The sequence below is a fragment of the Anser anser genome (assembly GCF_964211835.1).
Source record: "Anser anser genome assembly, chromosome: 25".
Taxonomy (NCBI): domain Eukaryota; kingdom Metazoa; phylum Chordata; class Aves; order Anseriformes; family Anatidae; genus Anser; species Anser anser.
Genome location: NC_139746.1, coordinates 5,882,831 through 5,892,174, shown reverse-complemented (window position 1 = coordinate 5,892,174; position 9,344 = coordinate 5,882,831). Strand labels below are relative to the sequence as shown.

At 62.9% G+C, this 9,344-nt stretch overlaps 1 long non-coding RNA gene across 1 annotated transcript in view; it reads left to right on the top strand.

The window, feature by feature from the left end:
• Positions 1-9,344, top strand: part of LOC310886634 — a 64,075-nt gene that overhangs the window by 9,810 nt on the left and 44,921 nt on the right. The gene's annotated exons all lie outside the window — the stretch shown is intronic.

Genomic DNA, 9,344 nt, shown 5'->3' with positions numbered 1-9,344 from the left:
TCGTTGTAACCTGGAAAAAGGGGGAGAGAGGGATGAGCTGGAGCCGGGAAAGGGGACGGGCGAGGGCTGGGGAAGGCTGCCGCAGGAAGGCAGAGGGAGAGGCCTTGGTCACCGTTGACGTAGAGGCTGTCCCTGTCCAGGCTGTAGGGGCCCAGGCGCGTGATGCCTCTGGTCTTGTTGCTCACTTCGTGGTAAAGGCCCACCCTGTCCAAGCCTGGGGTGGAGGGCTCCTTTGTGTAGGTGCAGACGGCGTCCACGCCTGTGTTGTCCCCTTGCCCCACTGGCCTGGAAAACAGAAAGCCATGCCTGAGCGCCCCTTTCTGTGCCCTGTCGCTGCAAGGTCAGGCCTTGGGGCTCCTGCAGCCACGTCTCTGTGGGGCATGCGCGTTCTGTATTCCGCCGTCAGGCACGGATGGCGTGCCCTTCCTGTCCTGCCTCCACTAAAAGTATGGCGTTTGTCAGAAAGCACTGGGCAAGGCCAAGCTTTGGAGTCATTCTCGGGGCTACGCTGTGACCCGCAAGTGAGAGGGAGGGCAGCGAGGGGAGGCCCTGAGGGAGGAGGGCAGCAGGGAGATGGTCCCGGCTCCATCCTGCTGGCGGTGAGAGCAGAAGCGTGACGGGCTACCCAGTACTCATGGGACCTGCAGAGGGACACTCGGGCTCCCCCCATACCTGAAGGCTGTCGTTCCACATGCAAGAAAAGCGGGGCCAATGCTGCTATCCTTCAGAAGGCGGTTGAGCTGCCAACGAGAGAGGTTTCACAAGTGAGCCCTGTCCCTCTCCCTGCACTCCTGCCGCTGCAGGGGCCAGCAGGAGGCCTGGCCGTGGAAGTGCCTTGGGCTACCTACCAAGGTGGTCATGACTCTCCGGGTAGTGTTGAGCTTTGCCGAGTTTGGAGTGGCCAGGTTGGAATCGTAGGGGAGATTGGTGATGGTGAAGTTGATGGTGAAACGCTCGGGGCCTGCAGTGGTCGTTGGTGGATGAGTGGGAGCTGCAAGAAGCATGGACGGGGAGTGAGATGGCGCAGGAGCCAGGCTGTGGAGGCTCTGGGTGGACAAGCGCAGGGGTCTCTGGCCAGCCAGCCTTCCTCCGCGGTGCTCGTCACGATGGGGAAGGCTGGCAGGTTCCCCGCTTGTGCCAGGGATCGCGAGCCCAGCCCCACAACCACCCCTGCCCGGGAGAAGCGGCCCGCGAAGCGCTGGTTGCCTTTGGGGTCCATCTCGTTGCTGCGAGGTACTCACTGGGTGTGACTGGCGGTTCGTTGTAACCTGGAAAAAGGGGGAGAGAGGGATGAGCTGGAGCCGGGAAAGGGGACGGGCGAGGGCTGGGGAAGGCTGCCGCAGGAAGGCAGAGGGAGAGGCCTTGGTCACCGTTGACGTAGAGGCTGTCCCTGTCCAGGCTGTAGGGGCCCAGGCGCGTGATGCCTCTGGTCTTGTTGCTCACTTCGTGGTAAAGGCCCACCCTGTCCAAGCCTGGGGTGGAGGGCTCCTTTGTGTAGGTGCAGACGGCGTCCACGCCTGTGTTGTCCCCTTGCCCCACTGGCCTGGAAAACAGAAAGCCGTGCCTGAGCGCCCCTTCCTGTGCCCTGTCGCTGCAAGGTCAGGCCTTGGGGCTCCTGCAGCCACGTCTCTGTGGGGCATGCGCGTTCTGTATTCCGCCGTCAGGCACGGATGGCGTGCCCTTCCTGTCCTGCCTCCACTAAAAGTATGGCGTTTGTCAGAAAGCACTGGGCAAGGCCAAGCTTTGGAGTCATTCTCGGGGCTACGCTGTGACCCGCAAGTGAGAGGGAGGGCAGCGAGGGGAGGCCCTGAGGGAGGAGGGCAGCAGGGAGATGGTCCCGGCTCCATCCTGCTGGCGGTGAGAGCAGAAGCGTGACGGGCTACCCAGTACTCATGGGACCTGCAGAGGGACACTCGGGCTCCCCCCATACCTGAAGGCTGTCGTTCCACATGCAAGAAAAGCGGGGCCAATGCTGCTATCCTTCAGAAGGCGGTTGAGCTGCCAACGAGAGAGGTTTCACAAGTGAGCCCTGTCCCTCTCCCTGCACTCCTGCCGCTGCAGGGGCCAGCAGGAGGCCTGGCCGTGGAAGTGCCTTGGGCTACCTACCAAGGTGGTCATGACTCTCCGGGTAGTGTTGAGCTTTGCCGAGTTTGGAGTGGCCAGGTTGGAATCGTAGGGGAGATTGGTGATGGTGAAGTTGATGGTGAAACGCTCGGGGCCTGCAGTGGTCGTTGGTGGATGAGTGGGAGCTGCAAGAAGCATGGACGGGGAGTGAGATGGCGCAGGAGCCAGGCTGTGGAGGCTCTGGGTGGACAAGCGCAGGGGTCTCTGGCCAGCCAGCCTTCCTCCGCGGTGCTCGTCACGATGGGGAAGGCTGGCAGGTTCCCCGCTTGTGCCAGGGATCGCGAGCCCAGCCCCACAACCACCCCTGCCCGGGAGAAGCGGCCCGCGAAGCGCTGGTTGCCTTTGGGGTCCATCTCGTTGCTGCGAGGTACTCACTGGGTGTGACTGGCGGTTCGTTGTAACCTGGAAAAAGGGGGAGAGAGGGATGAGCTGGAGCCGGGAAAGGGGACGGGCGAGGGCTGGGGAAGGCTGCCGCAGGAAGGCAGAGGGAGAGGCCTTGGTCACCGTTGACGTAGAGGCTGTCCCTGTCCAGGCTGTAGGGGCCCAGGCGCGTGATGCCTCTGGTCTTGTTGCTCACTTCGTGGTAAAGGCCCACCCTGTCCAAGCCTGGGGTGGAGGGCTCCTTTGTGTAGGTGCAGACGGCGTCCACGCCTGTGTTGTCCCCTTGCCCCACTGGCCTGGAAAACAGAAAGCCATGCCTGAGCGCCCCTTTCTGTGCCCTGTCGCTGCAAGGTCAGGCCTTGGGGCTCCTGCAGCCACGTCTCTGTGGGGCATGCGCGTTCTGTATTCCGCCGTCAGGCACGGATGGCGTGCCCTTCCTGTCCTGCCTCCACTAAAAGTATGGCGTTTGTCAGAAAGCACTGGGCAAGGCCAAGCTTTGGAGTCATTCTCGGGGCTACGCTGTGACCCGCAAGTGAGAGGGAGGGCAGCGAGGGGAGGCCCTGAGGGAGGAGGGCAGCAGGGAGATGGTCCCGGCTCCATCCTGCTGGCGGTGAGAGCAGAAGCGTGACGGGCTACCCAGTACTCATGGGACCTGCAGAGGGACACTCGGGCTCCCCCCATACCTGAAGGCTGTCGTTCCACATGCAAGAAAAGCGGGGCCAATGCTGCTATCCTTCAGAAGGCGGTTGAGCTGCCAACGAGAGAGGTTTCACAAGTGAGCCCTGTCCCTCTCCCTGCACTCCTGCCGCTGCAGGGGCCAGCAGGAGGCCTGGCCGTGGAAGTGCCTTGGGCTACCTACCAAGGTGGTCATGACTCTCCGGGTAGTGTTGAGCTTTGCCGAGTTTGGAGTGGCCAGGTTGGAATCGTAGGGGAGATTGGTGATGGTGAAGTTGATGGTGAAACGCTCGGGGCCTGCAGTGGTCGTTGGTGGATGAGTGGGAGCTGCAAGAAGCATGGACGGGGAGTGAGATGGCGCAGGAGCCAGGCTGTGGAGGCTCTGGGTGGACAAGCGCAGGGGTCTCTGGCCAGCCAGCCTTCCTCCACGGTGCTCGTCACGATGGGGAAGGCTGGCAGGTTCCCCGCTTGTGCCAGGGATCGCGAGCCCAGCCCCACAACCACCCCTGCCCGGGAGAAGCGGCCCGCGAAGCGCTGGTTGCCTTTGGGGTCCATCTCGTTGCTGCGAGGTACTCACTGGGTGTGACTGGCGGTTCGTTGTAACCTGGAAAAAGGGGGAGAGAGGGATGAGCTGGAGCCGGGAAAGGGGACGGGCGAGGGCTGGGGAAGGCTGCCGCAGGAAGGCAGAGGGAGAGGCCTTGGTCACCGTTGACGTAGAGGCTGTCCCTGTCCAGGCTGTAGGGGCCCAGGCGCGTGATGCCTCTGGTCTTGTTGCTCACTTCGTGGTAAAGGCCCACCCTGTCCAAGCCTGGGGTGGAGGGCTCCTTTGTGTAGGTGCAGACGGCGTCCACGCCTGTGTTGTCCCCTTGCCCCACTGGCCTGGAAAACAGAAAGCCGTGCCTGAGCGCCCCTTCCTGTGCCCTGTCGCTGCAAGGTCAGGCCTTGGGGCTCCTGCAGCCACGTCTCTGTGGGGCATGCGCGTTCTGTATTCCGCCGTCAGGCACGGATGGCGTGCCCTTCCTGTCCTGCCTCCACTAAAAGTATGGCGTTTGTCAGAAAGCACTGGGCAAGGCCAAGCTTTGGAGTCATTCTCGGGGCTACGCTGTGACCCGCAAGTGAGAGGGAGGGCAGCGAGGGGAGGCCCTGAGGGAGGAGGGCAGCAGGGAGATGGTCCCGGCTCCATCCTGCTGGCGGTGAGAGCAGAAGCGTGACGGGCTACCCAGTACTCATGGGACCTGCAGAGGGACACTCGGGCTCCCCCCATACCTGAAGGCTGTCGTTCCACATGCAAGAAAAGCGGGGCCAATGCTGCTATCCTTCAGAAGGCGGTTGAGCTGCCAACGAGAGAGGTTTCACAAGTGAGCCCTGTCCCTCTCCCTGCACTCCTGCCGCTGCAGGGGCCAGCAGGAGGCCTGGCCGTGGAAGTGCCTTGGGCTACCTACCAAGGTGGTCATGACTCTCCGGGTAGTGTTGAGCTTTGCCGAGTTTGGAGTGGCCAGGTTGGAATCGTAGGGGAGATTGGTGATGGTGAAGTTGATGGTGAAACGCTCGGGGCCTGCAGTGGTCGTTGGTGGATGAGTGGGAGCTGCAAGAAGCATGGACGGGGAGTGAGATGGCGCAGGAGCCAGGCTGTGGAGGCTCTGGGTGGACAAGCGCAGGGGTCTCTGGCCAGCCAGCCTTCCTCCACGGTGCTCGTCACGATGGGGAAGGCTGGCAGGTTCCCCGCTTGTGCCAGGGATCGCGAGCCCAGCCCCACAACCACCCCTGCCCGGGAGAAGCGGCCCGCGAAGCGCTGGTTGCCTTTGGGGTCCATCTCGTTGCTGCGAGGTACTCACTGGGTGTGACTGGCGGTTCGTTGTAACCTGGAAAAAGGGGGAGAGAGGGATGAGCTGGAGCCGGGAAAGGGGACGGGCGAGGGCTGGGGAGGGCTGCCGCAGGAAGGCAGAGGGAGAGGCCTTGGTCACCGTTGACGTAGAGGCTGTCCCTGTCCAGGCTGTAGGGGCCCAGGCGCGTGATGCCTCTGGTCTTGTTGCTCACTTCGTGGTAAAGGCCCACCCTGTCCAAGCCTGGGGTGGAGGGCTCCTTTGTGTAGGTGCAGACGGCGTCCACGCCTGTGTTGTCCCCTTGCCCCACTGGCCTGGAAAACAGAAAGCCGTGCCTGAGCGCCCCTTCCTGTGCCCTGTCGCTGCAAGGTCAGGCCTTGGGGCTCCTGCAGCCACGTCTCTGTGGGGCATGCGCGTTCTGTATTCCGCCGTCAGGCACGGATGGCGTGCCCTTCCTGTCCTGCCTCCACTAAAAGTATGGCGTTTGTCAGAAAGCACTGGGCAAGGCCAAGCTTTGGAGTCATTCTCGGGGCTACGCTGTGACCCGCAAGTGAGAGGGAGGGCAGCGAGGGGAGGCCCTGAGGGAGGAGGGCAGCAGGGAGATGGTCCCGGCTCCATCCTGCTGGCGGTGAGAGCAGAAGCGTGACGGGCTACCCAGTACTCATGGGACCTGCAGAGGGACACTCGGGCTCCCCCCATACCTGAAGGCTGTCGTTCCACATGCAAGAAAAGCGGGGCCAATGCTGCTATCCTTCAGAAGGCGGTTGAGCTGCCAACGAGAGAGGTTTCACAAGTGAGCCCTGTCCCTCTCCCTGCACTCCTGCCGCTGCAGGGGCCAGCAGGAGGCCTGGCCGTGGAAGTGCCTTGGGCTACCTACCAAGGTGGTCATGACTCTCCGGGTAGTGTTGAGCTTTGCCGAGTTTGGAGTGGCCAGGTTGGAATCGTAGGGGAGATTGGTGATGGTGAAGTTGATGGTGAAACGCTCGGGGCCTGCAGTGGTCGTTGGTGGATGAGTGGGAGCTGCAAGAAGCATGGACGGGGAGTGAGATGGCGCAGGAGCCAGGCTGTGGAGGCTCTGGGTGGACAAGCGCAGGGGTCTCTGGCCAGCCAGCCTTCCTCCGCGGTGCTCGTCACGATGGGGAAGGCTGGCAGGTTCCCCGCTTGTGCCAGGGATCGCGAGCCCAGCCCCACAACCACCCCTGCCCGGGAGAAGCGGCCCGCGAAGCGCTGGTTGCCTTTGGGGTCCATCTCGTTGCTGCGAGGTACTCACTGGGTGTGACTGGCGGTTCGTTGTAACCTGGAAAAAGGGGGAGAGAGGGATGAGCTGGAGCCGGGAAAGGGGACGGGCGAGGGCTGGGGAAGGCTGCCGCAGGAAGGCAGAGGGAGAGGCCTTGGTCACCGTTGACGTAGAGGCTGTCCCTGTCCAGGCTGTAGGGGCCCAGGCGCGTGATGCCTCTGGTCTTGTTGCTCACTTCGTGGTAAAGGCCCACCCTGTCCAAGCCTGGGGTGGAGGGCTCCTTTGTGTAGGTGCAGACGGCGTCCACGCCTGTGTTGTCCCCTTGCCCCACTGGCCTGGAAAACAGAAAGCCATGCCTGAGCGCCCCTTTCTGTGCCCTGTCACTGCAAGGTCAGGCCTTGGGGCTCCTGCAGCCACGTCTCTGTGGGGCATGCGCGTTCTGTATTCCGCCGTCAGGCACGGATGGCGTGCCCTTCCTGTCCTGCCTCCACTAAAAGTATGGCGTTTGTCAGAAAGCACTGGGCAAGGCCAAGCTTTGGAGTCATTCTCGGGGCTACGCTGTGACCCGCAAGTGAGAGGGAGGGCAGCGAGGGGAGGCCCTGAGGGAGGAGGGCAGCAGGGAGATGGTCCCGGCTCCATCCTGCTGGCGGTGAGAGCAGAAGCGTGACGGGCTACCCAGTACTCATGGGACCTGCAGAGGGACACTCGGGCTCCCCCCATACCTGAAGGCTGTCGTTCCACATGCAAGAAAAGCGGGGCCAATGCTGCTATCCTTCAGAAGGCGGTTGAGCTGCCAACGAGAGAGGTTTCACAAGTGAGCCCTGTCCCTCTCCCTGCACTCCTGCCGCTGCAGGGGCCAGCAGGAGGCCTGGCCGTGGAAGTGCCTTGGGCTACCTACCAAGGTGGTCATGACTCTCCGGGTAGTGTTGAGCTTTGCCGAGTTTGGAGTGGCCAGGTTGGAATCGTAGGGGAGATTGGTGATGGTGAAGTTGATGGTGAAACACTCGGGGCCTGCAGTGGTCGTTGGTGGATGAGTGGGAGCTGCAAGAAGCATGGACGGGGAGTGAGATGGCGCAGGAGCCAGGCTGTGGAGGCTCTGGGTGGACAAGCGCAGGGGTCTCTGGCCAGCCAGCCTTCCTCCACGGTGCTCGTCACGATGGGGAAGGCTGGCAGGTTCCCCGCTTGTGCCAGGGATCGCGAGCCCAGCCCCACAACCACCCCTGCCCGGGAGAAGCGGCCCGCGAAGCGCTGGTTGCCTTTGGGGTCCATCTCGTTGCTGCGAGGTACTCACTGGGTGTGACTGGCGGTTCGTTGTAACCTGGAAAAAGGGGGAGAGAGGGATGAGCTGGAGCCGGGAAAGGGGACGGGCGAGGGCTGGGGAAGGCTGCCGCAGGAAGGCAGAGGGAGAGGCCTTGGTCACCGTTGACGTAGAGGCTGTCCCTGTCCAGGCTGTAGGGGCCCAGGCGCGTGATGCCTCTGGTCTTGTTGCTCACTTCGTGGTAAAGGCCCACCCTGTCCAAGCCTGGGGTGGAGGGCTCCTTTGTGTAGGTGCAGACGGCGTCCACGCCTGTGTTGTCCCCTTGCCCCACTGGCCTGGAAAACAGAAAGCCGTGCCTGAGCGCCCCTTCCTGTGCCCTGTCGCTGCAAGGTCAGGCCTTGGGGCTCCTGCAGCCACGTCTCTGTGGGGCATGCGCGTTCTGTATTCCGCCGTCAGGCACGGATGGCGTGCCCTTCCTGTCCTGCCTCCACTAAAAGTATGGCGTTTGTCAGAAAGCACTGGGCAAGGCCAAGCTTTGGAGTCATTCTCGGGGCTACGCTGTGACCCGCAAGTGAGAGGGAGGGCAGCGAGGGGAGGCCCTGAGGGAGGAGGGCAGCAGGGAGATGGTCCCGGCTCCATCCTGCTGGCGGTGAGAGCAGAAGCGTGACGGGCTACCCAGTACTCATGGGACCTGCAGAGGGACACTCGGGCTCCCCCCATACCTGAAGGCTGTCGTTCCACATGCAAGAAAAGCGGGGCCAATGCTGCTATCCTTCAGAAGGCGGTTGAGCTGCCAACGAGAGAGGTTTCACAAGTGAGCCCTGTCCCTCTCCCTGCACTCCTGCCGCTGCAGGGGCCAGCAGGAGGCCTGGCCGTGGAAGTGCCTTGGGCTACCTACCAAGGTGGTCATGACTCTCCGGGTAGTGTTGAGCTTTGCCGAGTTTGGAGTGGCCAGGTTGGAATCGTAGGGGAGATTGGTGATGGTGAAGTTGATGGTGAAACGCTCGGGGCCTGCAGTGGTCGTTGGTGGATGAGTGGGAGCTGCAAGAAGCATGGACGGGGAGTGAGATGGCGCAGGAGCCAGGCTGTGGAGGCTCTGGGTGGACAAGCGCAGGGGTCTCTGGCCAGCCAGCCTTCCTCCACGGTGCTCGTCACGATGGGGAAGGCTGGCAGGTTCCCCGCTTGTGCCAGGGATCGCGAGCCCAGCCCCACAACCACCCCTGCCCGGGAGAAGCGGCCCGCGAAGCGCTGGTTGCCTTTGGGGTCCATCTCGTTGCTGCGAGGTACTCACTGGGTGTGACTGGCGGTTCGTTGTAACCTGGAAAAAGGGGGAGAGAGGGATGAGCTGGAGCCGGGAAAGGGGACGGGCGAGGGCTGGGGAGGGCTGCCGCAGGAAGGCAGAGGGAGAGGCCTTGGTCACCGTTGACGTAGAGGCTGTCCCTGTCCAGGCTGTAGGGGCCCAGGCGCGTGATGCCTCTGGTCTTGTTGCTCACTTCGTGGTAAAGGCCCACCCTGTCCAAGCCTGGGGTGGAGGGCTCCTTTGTGTAGGTGCAGACGGCGTCCACGCCTGTGTTGTCCCCTTGCCCCACTGGCCTGGAAAACAGAAAGCCGTGCCTGAGCGCCCCTTCCTGTGCCCTGTCGCTGCAAGGTCAGGCCTTGGGGCTCCTGCAGCCACGTCTCTGTGGGGCATGCGCGTTCTGTATTCCGCCGTCAGGCACGGATGGCGTGCCCTTCCTGTCCTGCCTCCACTAAAAGTATGGCGTTTGTCAGAAAGCACTGGGCAAGGCCAAGCTTTGGAGTCATTCTCGGGGCTACGCTGTGACCCGCAAGTGAGAGGGAGGGCAGC